Source organism: Wolffia australiana, chromosome 10 (assembly GCF_029677425.1).
Source record: "Wolffia australiana isolate 7733 chromosome 10, ASM2967742v1".
NCBI classification, from domain to species: domain Eukaryota; kingdom Viridiplantae; phylum Streptophyta; class Magnoliopsida; order Alismatales; family Araceae; genus Wolffia; species Wolffia australiana.
In genome coordinates this window covers 8,424,948-8,432,500 of record NC_135844.1, presented here as the reverse complement: position 1 = coordinate 8,432,500, position 7,553 = coordinate 8,424,948, and positions in this window count along the sequence as shown.

The window sequence follows — 7,553 nt, the reverse complement described above, 5'->3', positions numbered from 1 at the left end:
CCACTAACACTTCGCGTTACCTTTATCATGCTCTATTCTCTCCATCTTCTGGCATAAGCTATTCATGATGAGCTAGTAAGAACCTACTCGGCAATAGAACATCTAATTTATATGACTCCAGTTGCTCTCGTAATGTAAATTGTGTTATTAATTAATTTGTGAACCAAGAATTCATAAAAGAGAAAAAATCTTTACAAGAGTTGTGCTATTAGTTCCTAATCTACCGGGCGTTGGTAAAAGAAAGAGATGGAGTATGTTTTTCTGATAAATAAGAACAGTCATAACAACATACAATTGGCTTTTAGATTAGGAATTTTTGTCTGGAGGTTCTGCAAGAATTAAGAACCCGCTCGCTTGTCTGAATGTTAATCTGAACGCTCGTCTTCATCCTCATATATTCATCGCTTCCACGCCTTGATCAGAAAAGACTATTAACAACAAACATTCAAGAACGTCTAGAAACAATGAGCGGCCGCCATTATGTAAACATAACTTCACGGGATGCTTCGGCATCAGGGTAAAGGTATAGAACCTGCAGAGAATGGCTAGTGTCATCTTTATCTGACAGTATCTTCCTTCCCCAAACGTATCCTAGGCCCAGCCTGCAATGAAAGATAGAATCCACATCAGTTCTTCGTGACCTCAGAACCTCTGCTAGGCAGCATGTGGAATGGCCGAGAGCGGACGGACCTTTTTGGATATATAATCCAAGTCGAGAGTAGAGTTACGGGAAAAGCCGTCTGATGGAAAACAACTTTCATGTTCGGTTCAGAAAGCACTTTTTCGTTTCATCGTTCCTTAGGAACCAAAAAATGGTTCCCCTTTTGTGTGAATTCCCCAACGGCGAATTAACCACTTTTTGGGCCCTATCTATTCCATCTCTTGAGCCCCGAAGAAAACCCCCCTCTCCATCGGACTCCATATCTCTTTTGACTCTATATATGTGGGCACCTGATATCTATGAGGGTTCACCCACCCCGGTTACAACATTCCTTTCTATTGCGCCTAAAATCTCTATTTCTGCAAATATGTCACGTGTTTCTATTGTTGGTTCCTATGGAGGTACATTGCAACAAATCTTCTTTTTCAGTAGCATTGCTTCTATGATCTTAGGAGCACTGGCCGCCATGGCCCAAACGAAAGTCAAAAGACCTCTAGCTCATAGTTCGATTGGACATGTAGGTTATATTCGTACTGGTTTATCATGTGGAACCATAGAGGGAATTCAATCACTACTAATTGGTATCTTTATTTATGCATCAATGACGATAGATGCATTCGCCATAGTTCCAGCATTATGGCAAACCCGTGTCAAATATATAGCGGATTTGGGCGCTCTAGCCAAAACAAATCCTATTTCGGCTATGACCTTCTCCATTACAATGTTCTCATACGCAGGAATACCCCTGTTAGCCGGCTTTTGTAGCAAATTCTATTTGTTCTTCGCCGCTTTGGGTTGTGGGGCTTACTTCCTAGCCCCAGTGGGAATAGTTACTAGCGTTATAGGTTGTTGGGCGGCCGGAAGGTTGCCATGAGTAGGTTGGGGGACCGAAGGCTGTTTTCCGTGCATTGGACACGTAGCTTACCGAATCCGTTGCGACACGGATGGGAATGCATACTACGAAAGACAGAGTCGAGTCTGATACATCAATCGTCTACTTCCACAATCACTATACGAGATGAACCTGGGTTTGGTGAATTGAAGTTGGCCTTAGGTGTAATAGGACTCCCAGTTACTGCGCATGATCGTATACTGAGCCCGTCGGTAGTTAGAATGACACGAGCCGGGCCGGGCCTCGACTCAGAAAGATAAAGGTTCTGAGGCACAAAGTTTACAAGCGGGAGCGGATAATAACTGATTTTAATGAGAACTGAGGCGCGGAAGCGGTGAATATATGAGGCGCGAGGAGCGTTCAGATTAAGATTCAGACGCGATCGAGCGGAGTCAAGATGAATCTGAATCTGATAAGAAGTCAATAAAGATGAAGATGAATCAGGTGCGGGGCGAAGAAGTTATCTGAAAAATAAGTTCTGCAAGGTTCAGCATGAAAAAAATTCCCCATCTCATTTGGGGCCGAAAACTAATCGACATCTCGATGTGATACAGCCCTTTCCTTTTTTTTTGTTGGGAAAGAAAGGCGAAGTCCATCCGAACCGTCCAATAAAGAATACAGAGGAGAGCAAAGCGCCAATGGCGCGCGAAGCGCATGTAGGGCACAGAAAGAAACTGTGGAGGTTCAGCATTATTTACTTTGATTGGCATCACCTTCATCGTAACCTCAGAACCTCAGAACCTTCGCTTTCTGGGCCCAAAGCAGTGCAGTGTTTCCTGGCCAAATAAAGGATTTGGGGCTTATATATATTTATGAATAGAGAGAAAAACACAATCTACGCGCCCCCGCTCACTCGTGCCTTTGGTTATCATAAGGCGCGAGGAGAATGAAGATTAAGATGAAGACGAGCGAGTGGAAAAGTTATGAAAAAAAGAAGCGAGTTTACGAGCGGGAGCGGAAGGGAGCGTTTATGAGCAGAAGCGATGGAGCGATAAATTAAATAAACGTTATGTTTACATAAAGTCAAAGTAAATCATTATGAAGAAGTACGTTGTCCCCTCCTATCTGCTCTAGTAACCCGCCGCCAGTCATATAGAGTGCTCTGCCTGCCACCGCATATGTAGAAAAAGAGGGAGGGGGGAAGGATGCCATTTGACTTTGGCACATAATGGAATGACGGTTCGACCCCGTCCCTGGCCTCGGGGAGTGGCGAGCAGCACTCCACTTTCCTCTTTTAAAGAAATAAATCCTGGAATGACGGTTCGACCCCGTCCTTGGCCTCGACCCCGTCCTTGGCCTCGGGGAGTGGCGAGCAGCACTCCACTTTCCTCTTTTAAAGAAATAAAAAGATCTTCGAAGGAGATGAAAAACTCCCCTATCTCTTAGGTAGCGTACTTTACTAGTGACCCGGCCCCGGGTTGTTGATTCTGGACTGGAACAACAAACCATGTTAAACGGAGTTCTTGCAGAACCTTCCTCGCATGGTACTTAAATGGAGACGGTTCGAGCTTACCCAGGTCAGCCCTTCTCTATGGAAGGCATTATGTAAACATAACCTAACATTCTAACGAATGCCTCTTATCTGTTTCTCGTCGTATGTTTACATAATTAAGCTTTTCATTCTTACCGGTTTCGCTGTTCAGGTTACGAAGTAACTGCAAGAACTTGCGGAGCGGGGGACTTTATACACTAAAAGATTCATTCATTCTGAACTGGTCATTGCTGCTTTTCAACTTTGTTTGATTTTAAACCAGTTCACTCGACTTAGCAGCCACCTTACTAACAGTTAGTTGTTTATAATGGACAACAAATTCAGCTGCGTTCCTTTGGGCTCCGTTTACGACGGGACGGCGTTCTATAAAGTTTAATCTTCTCTTGAATCTTCATTGACTTCGTAACATGAAGATGAATTGACTTCGTAACATTCTGTTTAGTCCCATATTAATTCAGCTCCGTTTAAGAGCTTTTAGAAAGGTTCCAAAGGGGCGAGTGAGTGGGTTATGAAGTCAATGAATTGAAGTCTGCTAATGAGACCGCACTGTTCTTTGAGATTTTTTGGCGAAGGCAAGCACGCACCTTATCAAGTTCTATCCCCCGGACAATAAAGCCAAGGAGCATTCTGGCAGATACACCAATGTTTGGATGAATCTTGAGCTTGTTAGGCGCGATGCGAGACGACGCGAGGCGCGACGAGCAAAAGGGGCGTAGCATGAATGTCTTGGATTGATAAAGGCACGGAAGCGGTGAATATATGAGGCGTGAGGAGCGTTCAGATTAAGATGAAGACGATGGAGCGGTGGATAAGAAGTCGTGTATCATATTATGGAAAGATGGCTGTCATGGTCCTTTGATATGCGGCTCCAGCATTTTGAAGTCCGAATGGCATGACAACGTAGCAGTAGGTTCCTCGGGGTGTAGTGAATGATGTCTTTTCTTGGTCTTATTTAGCAAGCTTAATCTGGCCCAGGTTCCAAGGTCACGTTACGAAGTCAATGAACAGCGAATGAAGAAGAATGATAAAATCTCGTGGCCAGCGGTGTTATCCACGAAGATATAAATGTGTAGCAGTAGGTAGAAAGTTTAAGGCTTAAGGTCTCAGAAATCTGCACAAACTTGTTTTCAAGTAGCTACTCAAAATATTAAATGGACTCGAATGCGCGGCTGCATACGATAGGTGTAACTTTACTTCGTAACCTTCGGAACCTCTTGCAAAACAACGTAGCCACCCTCACCTCCGCTTTACGCGCTACTTTTACTTCCTAATCTCTATCACGTAAGGCGCGCATACTCTTCTTATATACAGCAAAAGGATATAACTCATGTTAATAGGAGGGAGATTGACTAACTCACTGCATAGGACATTTCCTACTCCCACTCCTTTGGTAATAACCGAAGGACGAGTAGGAGTAGGAAACGTTATTAGTTCATTATTTCATAACTTCTTTTATGTTTTTTATTTGACTTCGTAACGTTTATTTTTAATGCTGAACCTCTATGGTATGATCGAGGGATGCCCTATCTATGCTATCTTCTTCAAAAGAGGTCGATCTTCCTGATCAATAACACTAGATTCTTAACATAGTGGATTTGCATATTGGAACTAATTCTTTAGTATTTTCAATACCTGGCTTTTACTTTACGTAAGGACTATATATATTACCCCCAATTTCTATGAAATACAAGATGCTCATTGAATTATAAGAAACAAATTTCATATGACACAAATCCAGATTTCAAGTTAAGGCACGAGGAGCGGGAGCGAAGAAGCGACGCCGCGACGACGCGACGGCGCGACATTAGGAGCGTTTACGAGCGGGCGCTTAGGAGCGTGCGAATGAGCAGAAGCGACGGAGCGGGAGCAAAAGAAGTCAATAAGAACACTGAAAAATCAAAAGATAAGAATAATTGTTCAGTATTAGTTAAGAGTCTTTTAATTCCTATTGTGGATGAGCTAAGGGTTCATTGATATTATTCTCCAACATCATATCCATTTTTTCAAGAGACAATAGAATGAATCAAAAGGTTACGAAAGTAAATGAACTTTGTACCGTGCATATCAAGAATTCCAGAAAGTAAAACAAGCAAGTGTTCTCCCCCCTAGACAATGAAATATGTTAACGTGAGGTTCTGACGGAGGAAGAATGAAGTTATATCATCTGCAATCGTCTGAATCTCGAGACGCGGAACCAGTAATATACTTTTTTGAGATAGGTAAACCAAGGTAACTCTCCCTCCCGAGAACCGTGTATGAGAATTTAATCTCGTACGGCTCAAGAAAAAACATAAAATACTCTTTTTTCGTATAAAATTAAAACTTTGTAGCCACTTGATTTAACCCGAAGACCCGTAGAAATTAAAATCCAGAATCTGTTCTTTGTGATGATAATGCCAAAGAAGCTCATCCATCTTTCTTTTTTATATTGATTATGTAAACATAACCTCTGGAATCTTATCTTCCCAAATAAAAGAGTATTTTATTTTAGTTTTTTTGCGTACTGAAAAAATTGACTATTGTTTTACTTTTTATAGGCTTGTTGAGACCCTACAATTAAAACCTCAGATTCATACTAGAACCACAATGATTCATCAATAAGTTCGCTCAAAAGTTCTCTGAGTAAGTTTGATCATCACTTATTTAATGAATAGATGTAATGACTCAACTTCATCCAGATAAATAGTTGTACTTCCAACACATAGTTCAGAAAGGTCGTAACCTTTACGAAGTAAAGAGATTTCGACATTTGGAGTCCGGTTACGAGGCGCGACAGCGCGACGGAGCATTCAAATCTTTATTTTATTTATCTATTCAATATATTCCGTGCTCTGGAAACTATAATAAATATAAGACAAAGTTGTACTTCCAAATCAAGATGACAGATCCATTTGAATCAATAGGATCAATTATAACAAGTCACACACGATACCAAAACAAATAAATTTCACGAACTACCAACCAAACTAGAAATTCGAGTCCTAGACTAGTACTTCATCTCGTTCAGAACAGAACCTAACTCACTGAACCACGGAAGAATTATAACAAAATAATAGATAGGAGAAAATAGAGCCATTGCGACTCCCGGGAGTAATACCACAGCCCGGAGCTACTTTACCATATTCCGAATTCAACGGTTTCAAGAAATCCCCTACAAGAGTTCGTCTTGGCCCAGATCTAGAACTACCCTCAACTGGTGTAGCCATAAAAAAGACTATATCATTTGTTAAGATCTGTTGACTTTATATACCATTCCGTTGTAAATAAAAGATTAACGCTAGGCTTGCTATTTTAAAATCTAATAATGGAAACAACGACGTCGCCATCTCCATATCTGGTTTACTTGTAAGTGGGGTAGCCTAAATAAGGCGGCTACCCTCCCAACAACAACCAACCCCTTTTCTCTTTCCGGTCCCTGATGGCTATTCGACAAGCAATAGGTTCTGAGGCGCACGTTTACGAGCGTTTAGTAGCGGAAGCAATAGGCTTTGGTTTATGTAGATCAAAAATGATGAATGGGATTGTGGCACTCCACTTGCCGCCAATACGGAAGGATGCCGCCGAAAAGAATGGAACGCTGCTTTGCTCTGCTGGATGCGTCGGATCCAATATAAGAAGCTCGCTCTTTACCTGATCATTCAAACATGTGGGCGCTTCATGCACACCTGCTCTATTGTTGCGTAGCAATAGAAGCCTTCTCATGCTGCTTCGGCGGCGCTTTTCTTTCAGAACCTTCTCTTTGCTCTGGACAAGAGCGCTAATAGACTCGGGGAGGGAGCAGGCGAATCGTGTCGTTCGTAATGGAAAGAAAGATACCATTCCTTTAGAACCTCTTTGTTGGATTGCCAGCGCGAACACAGTGGTCTCTGACCAGGACCAGGAACCCATCCAAATTTGGATCTTGACATGTCGGTTGTTTTTAACCATAGGCATCTCGCTAGGAAGTTGGTGGGCTCATCATGAATTAGGTCGGGGTGGCTGGTGGTTTCGGGATCCTATAGAAAATGCTTCTTTTATGCCTTGGGTATTAGCCACAGCTCGTATTCATTCAGTCATTCTAACCCTTCTTCATTCTTGGACCTCGCTTCTTAATATTTTGACTCTTCTATGCTGTGTCTTAGGAACCTCTTCAATACGGTCTGGATTGCTAGCTCTCGTTCATAGTTCTGCTACAGATGATACAGAGGGAAATTCTTATGGCGGTTCTTCCTTCTAATTACCGGCATATCTATTCTTCTTCTCTCCTAGATGAAGCAGCAGGCATCGGTCCGTAGAACCTATAAAAAAGAGATGTTTGTGGCGCAAAGTACTCTTGTGCACCTACGTCACTCGGCTCGCCCGCAACCCCGCCCCTTATGGAAAAATTGAGCTTATTGCTGGGCTACTTATTCAGAGTCAGCAATTGGCTGCCAGATTTCATCTCGGCCGTAGCGCTTCGGAGGTCACTCTGGCGTGGCTGAATGTAGAGCAGTCCGCGACGGAAGCCTTTGATCAGTAAACTATTTATA